This window comes from Artemia sp. Qi Xiang Cuo, chromosome 9 (assembly GCF_049724085.1).
Source record: "Artemia sp. Qi Xiang Cuo chromosome 9, ASM4972408v1, whole genome shotgun sequence".
In the NCBI taxonomy this organism is placed as follows: Eukaryota; Metazoa; Arthropoda; class Branchiopoda; order Anostraca; family Artemiidae; genus Artemia; species Artemia sp. Qi Xiang Cuo.
Window position 1 is genome coordinate 64880415 of NC_142802.1, and position 15445 is coordinate 64895859.

The following is a 15445-nucleotide window of genomic DNA, read 5'->3' on the forward strand; positions in this document are numbered from 1 at the left end:
GACAAATGTGTGTTCACGGACTGAGCTGACAATGCTTTCCTTTGACCGCTGAAAAGAAGGACAGACAGCACGTGTTTTCTCAAATTTATGACAGATCTTCACCACACTTCACTTGACACTGAATCAACATTCATATTGAAGCGATATTTTTCACCAATTTTCTCTAAAAAATACAAAACAGCTTGTTCCGAGAATTTCGGGCATGCCGTGGTTTTTACCGCATTTTGGTTTAAGGATGCCGCGGAAATGCCGCTTTTTGACGAGGCCGGGGCCGCGGAGCGGTGCCGGTCGAGTGGCAACACTGATGGAAATCCTACGAGTATCGGCAAGATTTTTAAAAACTATTAACCTTAATTTAGAAAATATAATAGGAAGGAGAATTTTTGGGCTTGCCAAATTAGTTACGGTATATAGTATACGTTTCAACCTTGAATTTAAGTTATCAGGCTTTTTCTTTCCCAGAAGCCAGCTACACTGGTAGTACAGTACTAATTTTGGCTAGTAGCCTAGCCTATACACCTTTCATATGAAACAAGAGGAACTGTAAAGAGATTGCAGTTATTTTGAAGCCTTAGTTTTTGGACAACCTTAAATTTATCATGATTCATGGATCTACTTATGGTGAACTTGTAGTTTAGGAGCTTCTTGCTATCTTGAAAAGTGGCTGGGTTAGGAAAATGAAACTTTCAAGGATGGATGTAGGCTACAGCTTAAAGTACATCCCATAAAGGTCTTTTAACGTTTCTACCTCCACCCCTCCCTGCTCTTTATAATAAGCATTGCAAATCATTTTCTGTTTACATTTTATCCTGTATTAATGTTAAAAGTAGGCTATTAGGCTAATCTGTCCTTACCTTTAAAAAAATCCAACTTTTTATATTCAAAATTGTTTTAAACACAATAGGCCTATTTAGTGATTAACTTATTTACTTACAACTTGTCAATTTTAAAGACCAGCTACCTGTTTTATGTAGTAGGCCTATGCTCAATAGACTAGGATAAGATACAACATGTCAAAGTTTAACAAGTAGCCTATGTGATTAGCTTGAGTATTTTAACTATATACAGCACTCAAAATATCAAATATTCTGATAGACAACAGCAGAATATAATCTTGGCCACACATTTAAAGCTTGATCCAAAACTTAGAAAATGTTGTCTGATCTTTGACACAGGATCTTAAAGTTATAACTACATATCCTAATCACAGACACAGTCAACCTTGGTCAGATTTAATCTAAGAGAAATATTGGTAAACAGAATAATTATTATCAAATATGTAGAATAGCCTACCTATTTTTGGGAAAGACCACTTTTCTTTGGCATTCTGGAAAAATAGAGATGGTTTTTGGACTATCCCTATTCTACTACAGCATGACACAATGCAAGTGCGGACCCAATCACCTCTCACTAGAGCCAGTCCAATGGGAGTAATTTGTCATCATAAATTTAAAATGTGGTCTCTGTTTTGACAAGCAATTGAAAAGAAAAAAATTATAGGTAATATTTGTGATTTATAGAATAAATGAAAAGCAATAAAAACTACATTTTTAGAACCAGAAGACAATCAGCTTTCTGTTAATATGTGAATAAAACTGAAACAATGAAAGGATATGTACATCAAAATAGAGTAATTAATATTTCTAAAAAGAGGTCCTTCTAGGTAAGTCTATAAACTAATTATTTCAGGTGTTTGATCTTAAATAGTTTTTATGATAACTATATTGATGCATAGATAAGCTATTTATTAGCATATGCAATTCTTCTCAGTTTCTATTTGGTAATAAGATGTGAGGGTTTAAGTTTTAGATAATTTTGCTCAATTTTGTACTTTTTTTTACCCTAGGCTAGGTTGTTGAGGCAACTTTTGTCTAAATTCAAATGTTTAAAAACAAGATGCTTTCTAAGATTGTAGTCAGTCAATCCCAACTGGTCTAGTTGTAACCATTGGCCAATCATAACTATCTAACCCTATACACATAAGGTCCAAAATTAGGAACATGCTGTGTATGTATAAAGGAGATACTTTTTAATCAGAATATCTGGCCAAGATTGGGCACTGGTCAAGTACTTTAGGGTCTTACCCTATAGGATTTCATAAAACTGACATGGTTCTGATCTTAGTAATGGCAACCCTGTACTTGTTAACAAAAGTTAAAAAAAGTTGTAGAACATAACCTTTTTTGTGAATTTGTTAAATAGGAAGAAAAGATAAGAACAATAAGCATCTTGTTGAATTCTAAGTTTTATTTGTAAAGACTAAAAGTCACTGGTTAAGTATTTAAAGTATTTGTTTTTTAAACAAAAGTAAGCCACAGGCTTTTCTCTTCATAAATACAATAGAAAAATATGAGAACCAAAGCATAAATGATAGTCATAACAAAATAACAAGAAGAGTATAACAAAAATAGAGACAAAACCTATGATTTTGGGTACCAAAGCCATAAATGTTGTAGCCCCATTGGCCCTTCACATTTCTAAAAAAAACAACAACCATTCTGACAACCACTAATAAACTAACTTTACAATAAAAAAATGGATAATAAAGAAGATTTATACACCAGGGTATGGATGGGTACCATAAATAATAAATAAATTCCATAGGCTTAACATGTTATGGAAATAAACAAATAACCTGCTTAAGGATACACAGGGAAACAAATTCATGACACTCTTCTTGGGGGCACCAAGTAAATTGTATCACTATACTGTATACTGTAATTGTATCACTACCTCTTTTATAAAAAGAGGCTCCAACCAAAGCTCCAGCTAAAGCTGTCATTATTTTTTGAAAAAACCTGGTCAGGCAGCATGCTACATAATTTGATTGACCAATTTACTAAAGAACCTTGTCCAACTTTTCTTGAAACCCTTTTCTGGTACAATTTTAACAATTTCTCCAGTATGGGTGAATATTGGCTGTGAAAGAAATTACTACAAAAAAATCATCAATACCTTTAGCAATTTGAAATGTCTTAACAAAGTCTAATCTACCCCTCCTGAATTGCAGAGGTAGTAGATACAGCTTAGCCTATGCTCATAAGGTAAATATTCCAAATAAGAAACAAATTTTAATGCCTGTTTTTGCACTTTTTCAATAATTTGTGAATCAGATTTTCCTGTTGGATACCACACAAATGTGCTGTAGTCAACTAAGACAAGTTTAGATAATGTTTTTCATTTATTTGTTCAAAAAGTCAGCATTCTGTTTCCTTCAGGGATTATGCTACTAATAAAGCAATCTAAAGATTCCAGGCCTATATTGGTTGGTTTAATAGACTAAGGTCATTGTCTATAGATTAACAACCAAGTTATGCTGGAGGAGGTGATTAAGTTATGAAAGATAGACTTGTCTGCTGAACTAACACCACATTTTTCATGTAATGCAGATGTCTCTGACAAAATTATTCTAGGAATACCAACAAACTCCACTAAGGGCTACTTGCCTGAGGAACATGTCATCTTTGATAAAGATATCTTTACTGTAGAGAGTCTATTAGAAGACTTAGAGGGACAAGGTAGTCCAGGAAGGGAACGGTTTGACGGGGAACAAATTGCAATAGAAAAGATTCTTTCAATACCCGACTCAAAAAAATGTGCTGATTCCAAATATGCAAAGTTTGCTCATCTAGCTGTTTCAAATATATGTTTTTTTTTAGGTTGAGGGTGATTTGAGCAGGTGAATTTTGTGTTTCCATATATAGGCGTACAACAAAAAAATTGATGTCTAGAATAGGGTACTAGATCATGGTGAGTCTGAAAATCACCTTTATTTGAACGTAAAATTGAAACTTTCATTTATCTTTTTAGGTTGAACGATGAATATATAGCAAACTACTAAAAATTATGTTTTTGAGGTTGATTTTGAGGATGTAAAATTCGTGTTTTCATATAAAGGCGTACAACAATGAAATTAATGTCTAGAATAGGGTACTAGATCATTGTGATTATGAAAATCACCTTTAGTTGAATGTAAAATTAGAACTTTCATCTAAATATTCCATCGGTTTCATAACCCTTTTGTGACTAACGGGACCTAACAATCCCAGAATGTAAAAATCCTTCAGGCGATTCTAAATCTATCATTACAGTGATAAAACCTGTTCCATCGTGTTTTGCCTTATCTGGCCAGTCGATTAATGGATAACAGGTCAAAGTTGTGTTCAGTCAGTGAGAGTTGTTTAGCTGATGGTGAAGTTCAACCACTTCCTATATGCGAAGTATGCCAGGGTGTAACTGCAAAATATGAAACAGCTGGAAACTACCAATCCCGACGTGTTTGACAATTTTCAGAACGGGAGCCATGTTATCCGCAGATCCGAAAAATTTTGGGCGGGCCTGTCGTCAGATCTGGTCATTGAGCAGGTCCTCATGCACTCGTTGAAAACTAATGGTGGTCTTACAAGGGGAAGCGGCATGTGTGAGTTGCAGAGGCTGACTTGGTTACTCTCAGCACCAACTTGTAGTGCAATTAACTCTTCAATGCAAACTTTGCTAAGGTCCAATACAAGACGAGCAAACAGCACAAAGAAGTTAGAGAGTCGAGGATTGAACGTGACAACCATGACACTAGCAAGCTCCTTTGCTTTCTTGCTGAGAATACCCCTTTTGCAGAAGTCCTGAGCTTGTGAAACATTACCTCTGGAGTTACAGCTGATGAAAAAGTCAATGTCAACACAGCTAGATCCGTCAGACAAGAAATCATGGATAGCATGACTGGGAAAAACGTCAACACGTACACATTCAAGAAAATGTCTGTGGCTGTAATGCTTGCTAATAAAGCTGCACCAGTTATTGACGGACAGTCAGTTGCCGTTGATCCAGCATTCATGTTTCAGTGGCTGGAAATAGCAAAGACGATTTGGAGTCATACTTTAAGTATGAATTGTGTTCACCGCCTCCATCACTTTTTGAAGCAAACGGACTTACACTGACAGCTGATAAGCCTGCCCTCACCAATGCGATGTGGCGTCTTGTTGCAGAGCAGCAGCCGAAAACTGAAGACTTCGTCAGAGATTTCAGTGACAAGCATATAGCTCTCGATGGTGGGGCACTGCTTCAGCAAATTCTTTAGGAAAAAGACTCAACTATGATAGCATCTGCCAGATGTACGTTGACGACGTTGGACAAAAATACAACGCGCAAAGGACGTCGGTGGTTTTCGACGGATGCAACCAAGCACCTTCAATCAAAAACATCACCCATTTGAGATGGAAAGGGAAACGATCGTGCCCACAGATCAATTTTAGCAGGAATATGGTCTGTTCTACAAAGAAAGGAGTGTTCCTAAGCAACTTCAAGAATAAGCAAGCAATCATAGCCATGACCAGTGAGTACCTGACCAAAGCTGGGTGTCAGGTATACCAAGCAGAAGGGGACGCTGATCTTCTCATTGTTCTAACCACAATCGATCTGGTTCTATTATGCCTACTGTCCTGGTTGGAGATGACACAGATCTGCTTATACTCCTCTGTTATCACGCCCAGACAAATAGCCAAGCGATCTACTTTTACTCTGAACCTCGAGCTGAAATCTCAAAGAATAGAATTTGGGATAAATGCAACAAAACACAAACTTGGATCTCGTATATGCAGCACAATCCTGTATGTCCACGCCTTCCTTGGGTGCGATTCAATTTCTCGTGTCTATGGCATTGGGAAGTCAGCGGGACTACAGCTTCTGATAAAAAACAACAAGTTTTACAAATCCGCTAAAGTTTTTATGGACCCACTATCCACCAAGCACAACATTTCAGCAGCTGGGGAGAAAGCAATGATGCTTTTGTTTAAGTGTCCAGGCTCAATTTCAACCCTCAATCAGTTGCATCATCTCAAAACCGACTGCTCAAATATGCAATGCACTTGCAAAAGAAATGGCATGAAATGCACCTGGGCCTGTGGAGCTTGCAAGGGAACAAGTTGTGCAAACTGTGTTACAACTGAGTTTCTCGGAGTTGATGATCTCGAAGATAACAAAGATCTATGAATATTGATATTTCGTTTTTTTTATCACATTTGCATATTATATAACTGAAAAAGTTGAGAATGCTTTAATCGTTAATTAAACCATCAAAATGGGTGATAGTTGTCATTCGACATTTTAAGACTGGTTTCTTTCAGATTCAGCGTGGTATAACTCTAGATGAGAAAATTCACCCTCCTCCTGCATACTTCCCCTTTAAATATTGATAACCGTAGTTTATCCTTGCAGTTAGAGATCATTTTCAGATTCAGCGTACTTTATTACCCCTGAATGCATATTGTTTTTCGTGGTTCTACGCATTTCTGCAAAAGACATTTTTCTCCTCCTCGTTATTTACCTCAACCCCCAAAAAAACGTATTTGTGAAACAGCTAGATGCGCAAACTTTGCATATTCGGAATCAGCACATTTTTTTGAGTCGGGTAGTCAAAGAATCATTTCTATTCCAATTTGTTCTGGGTTAGGCCCTTTTTTTCACACACTTCCTGGACTAAGGTATAGAGCCAGAGTCAAACATGTCATCCTTTCTTTATTACATTCTTAATACATTACCTTTCATAATTAGAACCAAAGTTTAAAATAGCAAAGCAAGATGTTCAGGATATACCAACAGCCATATAACATCAGCTTGTTCTATTTTTTATGAAAATAGCCTAGAAAACTTTTTAAGTGCCCTAATTGTCTTGGCAACCATCATGTTAAAGCTGGAATATGATACAATGAAATGGCAGATGAAGCAGGCAAGGGTGGGACATCATTGGGATACTATGGTCCAAAACTTTTTATTCTCATTTCTCAGGGCTGCTGGAAGGTGTTGGTGCAGAGTTGGGTAATGAGAGAACAGGTCAAAATTGGCATTGGAAGGTTGGATGTAAGGAAATAAAGGAATTACTCCCAAAGTTTAACTCCATCTTGACTAAATATTTTCTATGACTGAACAGGTCTGAGACAAAGATGGTTACAGAAGCCATAACAGGAATTGAAAATTTTGAGAGGGTTGAATCTGCATTATGCCAAAAGTGTGAGATGGCCTGTAGAAACAGGAAGGCATCTGATAAAAGAATGTCCAGCTAGGAATAGCTACCAGCTTGAGATATTTCATAATGTTTCTGTCAAGCTGGAGGACATAGTGATGGAAGGAAAAGTCTGACAGTTGGCAAGATTTATGGTAAGGGTGGGGAAGCCCTAATCCATTTTTGCCCCCCTCCCCCCACCACTATTGGAGCATAGTTTTTTGAAAGACTTGGTGACCTGAGTTTTAATCCAGGGACAGCTGGTCCACTCCCATCTAATAATAATGTTAAAAATCATGCTAAAGACAAAACATTTCCCATCATTATGAGTGTTGCAAAGGTTATAAATAAGGCAGTAGAAGAGAAGATCCCAATTAGTGCTGCAAAGAAAAAGTATGCAGCTGTCTTCAAATCATATATTCATTTTGAGGAATTGGCTTTTTGGCTTACCAATGAAATATTTCCTCCCATTTCAATTCCAGAAACCCAAAACTAAGTTCAAATAATTCAATACAACAGGGAGTCTTAGAGGCTTTGATTAAGAATAAAACACAAATTCTTAAAATACCTAAGAATTAGGGAACTTATGTGCATTCCTTTAATAGCATGGATTCAACCATTGCTTTTGTTGTGCTAGTAGCAGACTATCTGCTTGTCTGATAATCTGGGTTGTCAATATTATCTAATCTTTACAGAAATTGTTGTCTAAAAGAGAATTTTTTCCAAATTCCACAGTGCTCCCTGATGGATTTTTTGTGATGATAATTGGAAACCATGGAAGGATAAATTGGGAGGCATGGTCTTTCAAATCATTAATGTATTAATGAATCACAAAAAGTATTATTAATTTCTCATAATTTTGTTTCAACCTTTAAACCAAACTAATTAAAATAAGAAAAAAAATGTTCATCTCTGGAATAATAAATTTTCCATAATAACTATTTACCATTTCTCTGATTAAATCTCATTTGAATTATTGCCCAACAGTCTATTTAAATACGTTTTTTGTATACATTTTACAATATAAAGCAATAAAAATATTAGTTAAGGATCTTCCTTTAATCATCAAGATACCTTAGACAAAACTGGGTTGATTCTAGCTTTATCTATTGACATTTTTATCAGTATCTCTCCCCTTTGGGGATATTTTCCCCTTTTTTCAAAAATTACACTAATTTTCTCAGGTTCAAAAATTTTCATTAGCAATTATATACAACTGATAGAGAGAAAAAAGGGTTTTATTAAAAAAAGAAACAACACATTAACAACAAAACCTGAAGTTTATTAAACTTGTATAGGCAGACATCACTCTTTACAAACCCTGCATACACAATTACTACCAGCCATCCTTAGCCCCCCCCCTAAAAAAGGCAAAAAAATAAATAAATAAAAATAAACGAAATAAATTAATTTCTAAAAATTTCATGACCTAATTGGATACCGAAGACACAAAATTCAAAATCATTCTTCTATTCTACCTCCTTGTTGCCCTCCCAAAAAAGGTGTCACAATCACTTGAGAGAAAATTTGCTCAGCAAGGATTAAAACTCATATGTAGACAAACACTGTCCTTTTAGTTTACTACGAAATTCATTTAGCTCATCAATTGTTGAAATTGCCTGATGTAATGGTTCCCACACCCAAGGACCAACATGTCTTATGGAAAAAACGGATCGCTTTGTAATAACTTGAGGTCGCCGAACTAGTTTTGATGCTCTAGTCAAGTAGTTATGAAAATTAACACCACTTATAAACATTTCCCTAAAACACTCAGGTAATAACGCGTGTGTATATTTAAACATAAAAAGAGCATTATAAAAACGGAATAATCCAGCAGTCGGTAATATATTTACTTGATTATATCTATGTCTAACAGACATATTATGATTATCTCCAGTTAAAACACATAGGGCATTATTTTGTAAACTTCTAAGGGGACGAAGGTGAATTAAAAACGTACTTGACCACACAAGACAACCATATAGAAGGTATGGGTGAACAAAAGAAAAATAAAGCAATCTCATAATATCTTTTGGAAAAAAGTGCTTGAGTTTCCTCATCATCCCAACATTTCTTGCAACCTTGCCACTAACACATGAAACGTGCTCTTTGAAGTTAAGGCACTCATCAACAATCACCCCTAGATACTGTGTCAAAACTTCCCAAGGCAGAATATTTTCACTGAACTGTATTTTGTCAATCCAAGGGTAGTAATTGCTACTTCTCCAGTACATTACAAAATGGAATTTTGCATGGATTAGCTGAAGTCTGTTAACCCTCATCCATTTTTCAATGTTTAACATGCCAGTCTGAAGATTCTGTATAAGCATTTTCCCGGTTTTTGCAACAACAGTTAGATGCATGTCATCAGCAAAATAAGGAAAAATAGATTTTGATGCTCCAGTATGACTACATTTTAAATTAAAAGAGAGTCCATTGATAGCATTTTGCAGGTCATCAATATATATAAGAAACAGTAGTGGCCCCAAAACAGACCCTTGAGGGACACCGAATTCAGCACTTTTATCTTGCGATTTGATTTCACCAGCACTGACAAACTGTTTTCAATCTTGGAGAAAATATTCCAATAGACGATAAAACATAACTTGAAAACCACAATTCCTCAGCTTCACCAGAAGAATTCCATGGTCCACTTCATCTAAGGCTTTCACAATGTCAAAAAAAAAAGATGCAACTTTCCACCCTTGGTCCAGAGCATTGTTCACAAAAGTCGTGAGAAAATGAACAGCTTGATCTGTCGACATTGCTTTATGGAATCCAAACTGAGTTTTACTAAAATACTTTTTATTCTCAAGAAAATCAACCATCCTGCCACTAATCAATGTTTCAAAAACTTGATAAAACTGGCAGCAATGAAATAGGCCTATAATCATTTGGCATATTTTTTTCTCTGCCCTCAAAAAGCGGAACCACTCTAGCAATTTTCATAAAATTGGGAAAAACACCAGATTTTAGGCACATATTAAATAGAACACAAACCTGGTGGCATATTTCCGAGAAAACATACTTAATTACACGCAATGAAAGGTAATCAGCACCTGAAGCATTATTTCTCATGTTCCACAATGTGGTAAGTAATTTACTAGCAGTCACTGGTTTCAGATGTGCAGATACATCACTTTCCTTGGGTAAAAATTGGTGGTATTTTCCATCCTCAAAAAATTGTGTTGTGGAGTTTGCTATCCGTTTACCAACAATAGAAAAATGGTCACACATATTATCTACAATCAAAGCATCAGTGTTGAAATTTTCAAATAAAATTGAACTTTTGGAAGGGCTCACAACAGACTGAATTACTCTCCACGTTTGCCTGGGATTACCTGCACTTTTTTTTAAAATTCATTTTCATAATAATAATCAATTCTCGCTTTTCGCAATAGGATATTGAGTTCACAATTATATTTCTTGTATCTCACTTTTGCCTCAGGAGACATTACAGAATATTTATATAGCAGTCTCCGATTTGATATGGCCTTCGTCAGTCCTCTAGTAACCCAGGGTTTTCTAGGGGTAACATGAAAAGCCGGCTTTTTAATAACTGTACAACTTTCTTTTAGTAATTTAGTTATTTCTGAATACCACAATGAAAACTTTTCATTCACTTGCAGATCACTACTTTCTAGAAAGTCAAATTGAGTGTTTTTTAATTTTCTTCTGAATATGTTAAGAGCCTCAGCATCCATTTTTAATGCAGAAATTTGTGGTGGTATATTCATAGCTGTAGGAACACCAAACTCTCTAATAACAACAAGAACACCAAAATGATCAGAAACATCATTCAAAATAACATCAGCAAAATCATACTTCACATTAACAAATATATTATCCAAAAGTGATTCCGAGCACAAAGTCACTCGACTACATATATTAACTGTTGGTCTTAAACCATAACCCAACATAACATTTAAAAAATCTCAAACTCTCGGGTTTACATTTACTGAAAATAGATCAAGATTAAAGTCTTCACAAACAAAGCATGGGCGATTTGAACCTGACAACTTATCCATTTGCCGCTCTAGCAAATCACTAAATTCCTGCACATTTCTAGATGGAGGTCGATAAACAACCACCACAAAGAAAAATTTTCCTGACTTACAAAGTTCAACCACCATTGATTCAAAAACCATCTCTTTATTTGCACGTAGATCATTCCGTATTTTCATTGTAATATTCTTCCTGCATTATCAAGCCAATCCACCATGTAATTGTGATTCCCTATTCTGCATCACACAGTCATAACTATCAATTTCAAGTAGATTCATTGTATGATTACAAAGCCACGTTTCATTCTATGCAAGCACATCCAACTCAGAAAACTTGCATAGTTGTTTTAAATAATTAAATGAACTAGAAAGACCTTGACAATTCAAATAGAAAATGCTCAAACTTTGTGGACCCATAGTAGATTTGTTTCCAATATCAACTGGAAATTTATATTTAACCACTGGAAAATCCTTCAGTGGTCATCAAAAGGGACGATTCCCTTCATCATAATCCGGATTTAAGACCCCATTCCCCAGAACATCCCAACTCAACGAATTTCTCTCAAGTTTTTTCAATCTATTATTGTCATAATCCAATTCTTTTTTTCAAGACACTAGCTTAGGAGACAAAGGAGGAAACTCATAGAAAAATTAACTCTACTTACAACAACCACAAGTGATCTCCAGTATCCAGGAGGGCCGCAACCAATAACAAAAGAAAAAACTGAAATAAAGAGAAAATAAATTAAAAATAAAATTTATCATAAATAAAACACAAAATAAAAAGATACAACATAACATAATCAGTCTCTGTTTAGTCTCCGGAGTGATAACATCTTTTTGGATCTAGTGAACTTTAAAACCAGCTGTGAAATTGTATTAATTCAGTGCTTTGAGCTATAATATATTCAGTGACCTTGAGGATTAGAGAAATTTCACAATACTCTGCTACGGATTATAATCTAAAGTAAACTTATTGATATGGACTAATTGCTTTGTTTGGACTTAATAATACGGTAGCAACAACAGGTACGACATTTCCGTGTTTTGAACAATTTTTTTTTTTTTTCGAATTTTAAGGGAAAGAAAAGGAAGGAAAGAAGGGAAAGAAAAGGGATTATTTGGCAAATAAAACAGTTTATTAGCCAAATTTCATTATTTTTTCGCTAATTCAGTGACAGCCTGTGCAGAAGAGAGTGGGAACAAACACAAGAGTCGTATCGGTACCGGCCGGATATTGATCCTTAAACTGCTGGGGAAAGGCGATTTGGGTACCGGCACTTCCCACAGGTTTTGTTAGCTGTATCTCGTTAGCATTCATTCTGTGTAGTTCATTCAGCATTCATTCACCCAAGAAACGAGTGAATAGCCAGAAGCAATACGTATATGTCTGCGAATACTTTTTGGACCGACTTTGAATGTGATTAAGGACCTGAATTGTTAATTGTTTTGACATTATTGGATGCGATTGGACTTAATTTGGATAGATTATAAGCGAAAGAAAAATGGCGAAAATCAAGTATTTATATAGCCCTTTTTTAAATTTCATCCAGCGTTCACTTAACTTCAAAGATATTCCCCATGAATCGGTTGTAAGCACTGCCGTGAGATCTTTTGACAAGGAATCTGTCACACAAGCCATAAGATTTATACGAGATCAATTAGATAACCAGATGGAACCATTTTGAAAGAGCGTAGAAGCACAATAAATGCATCGGTTTTTGTAGAAGATGCGATTCATGCTATGAAGGAATTGGACGCTAAGGGTGATTTCCCTTTCAAATTCACTATTTATTATCCATCTGAGACTCCTTCCATACCTCACGATGTATTTACCTCATTAACATGCAAACTAAAAGAATGTGGTGAAAAAATGAATGCATGGCTAGACTGATGCAAGGCCAGTTTTGACACTAAAACATGGCCTACTCCCAGCGATCTCTAAATATCCCGCTTCACGTAAAAGAAGCACCACCCGAAATCTATAAATCGTGCCAAAAGCAGAAAGAATTTCTTGATTCCAATGGTGCATCCGGAAAAGTACAGATGGTAGTTACGAGAAGCGATACGCTGGTGTTGTATGTTAGAACCGAGCATGATGCAGAAGCTATAGCTAATAGCATAAAATCGAATTCCGCGGCTGTAGTTAAAGTCCATAAACCGAAATTCCTGGCAGTGAATAAATTTGCCCCTGAAGATACGACAAATGAGGATATTGAGTCTGATATGGAAGGGATCTAAAAAGCGAAACGCTATGGCACTAGCAAGTCAGTCAAGCTAACATTCAGAGACAAAGAAGCTCTTGAAAAAGCACTGAAATATGGCGTTTACGTCGGTTATTGCCATATCAAGGTGGACAAATATGTTGCCACCCCTCTGAGGTGTTTTAAATGCCAAAGGTTTGACCACTTGCAACGAGATTGCCCTAACAATGCGAAGTGTTCCAGATGCTCCGGCAATCACGAAAACCCTAAAGACAATCCATGTGTCCGTGACACTAAATGTGCTAATTGCTCTGGAAAGCATCCATGCTATAGCTCGCAATGCCCGGTTTATAAAAGACAATTAGAGGCTAGTTCAAACAAACGTAAGCAATTAATGCAACTATCTCGCTTTATATCAGAAATATAAATGGGCATACTCCACAGAAACTGTCTGTTTTAAGTGATCTAGTAGCCAAGCATAGCATAATGTGCATTCAGGAGTATTTGATAACATCCAATCATTCAGCAGTTCTTGACCAATTTCCAGGAAACGACTATTTTTTTTAGCCTGCTATCCGTAACAGCCCAGTTGGAAGGTCGAGTGGTGGACTCTTGATCATTGCAGACTCTAATTTGCAATGCACGCTAATTGATTCATGCGATTCTTTTTCTGCGATCAGAGTTCCTGGTCCAAATGGCTTTATAGTCATATCAGTGTACCTTCCTACAAATTATCGTGATGTCCTCTCAGAAAAGGCGTTATACGAAGGCTTGGGTGAGACTCGGGAGGTTGGTCAAACAATACAAGTCAAAAAAGATTATTATCTGTGGGGATTTCAACTGTCAGCTTCTGGATGATGATTGTTTTTTCACCATATTAAGGGGGTGTCTGCCAGACGCTACGGTCCCGGTTCCAAAATCCCAGTCCTTCACGTTTGTCCACAGCGCATCCCTGGCTACATCAGATATCGATCACTTTTTCGTAAATTTCCTACTTCCGACCGGGATTAAAGCCATTGTTGACTCGGAACACAATTGTAGCGATCACCTTGGGATTAGCTTAATGGTACCATTCTCCACCTACAAGCGGTGCCCTGGGCGATCATGGTTTATCAAGAGTGAATGGCAAAGGATAGATCAGTCCTTGTACAAAGATATTCTTGACTCAACTCTTGCTAAAATCAAAGTACCGTTCCACATGCTTACTCATGGCCAAAATGAAGACAGACTAGCCCTGAACATCTTTTGCTCCGAAATTGTTCATTCGATGAAGCTGGCGGAATCTGCCGCTGTTCTAGTCGCAAAAGTGTACCCCAATACTCGTAAAAAGGGATGGGATAACCCAAATGTCAAGTTTGTCAAGAAGAGATCCAACTTCTGGTACGAATTGTGGAAGGATTGCGACAAACCCCGCTCTGGAGTAGTTTTTCAGTGCTTTCGATATGCCAAAAAAGAATTCAAACGTACTGTCGAGAATATGCAAGTCCAGCAAGTGGAGAAGTTGTCTTGTGATTGCAGGAGTGACCCAAACATCTTATGGAAGCGATTCCAATCTAACAGGGCCGACGCTGATGTGCAAAGTCCCATTCCCGATGAAAGTTGGTTAAACCATTACAAGGACGTGTTTGCGCCACCACCCAACGAGCTGGACTCCGTATATAAATCTGAGTTAGATAGGCAATTAATGAGCGCAAAACTCCGCCGCACTGCTGTCATTGTTTCTAAATGGCATATTGAGATAATTATGAGAAAATTGAAAAAGAACAAGTCTCCAGGGCTCGATGGGATCACTCCGAGGCACTTACAGCACGGCACAGAACGTCTACATGAGTACTTAGCCTTACTATTCCAAATGAGTATCGAGCAGGGACTCACACCTGCCAACTTTCATGGTTGCCGCACATCCAATATTCTGAAAAAGAATTGAGATCTCTTGCTTTGTAAAAGCTACAGACCAATCACATTGGTTATCAGCACAGTATTTGAGCAGGTACTGTTGCCCCATATTATGTCACATGCTCTAATGGGAGACAAACAACTTGGATTCAGAAATGGGTTGGGCTGTGGACACGCCCATCGGCTACTAAGAAGAATAATGAGGTCTACATCTTTAGTTAAAAAGCCACTCTTTGCCTGCAGTGTCAACATTTCCGCTGCGTTCGATTCTGTCGTCCAATCGCAGGCACTGTGGTACCTCTTAGATTCAGGAGTCGACCCCCGCATTGTCCTTGTTCTCCATGACT

The 15445-nt window shown here is 36.8% G+C and overlaps 1 protein-coding gene across 1 annotated transcript in view; it reads left to right on the forward strand.

Moving 5' to 3' along the window:
* The first annotated feature begins 336 nt into the window (after nt 1-336).
* The window catches only part of LOC148948938 (prolyl endopeptidase-like), a 104680-nt gene continuing 89571 nt past the window's right edge, over nt 337-15445 (forward strand). Inside the window, 1 exon segment of the mRNA XM_089094840.1 lies at nt 337-406. The gene's annotated coding sequence lies outside the window, so the exon portion shown is untranslated.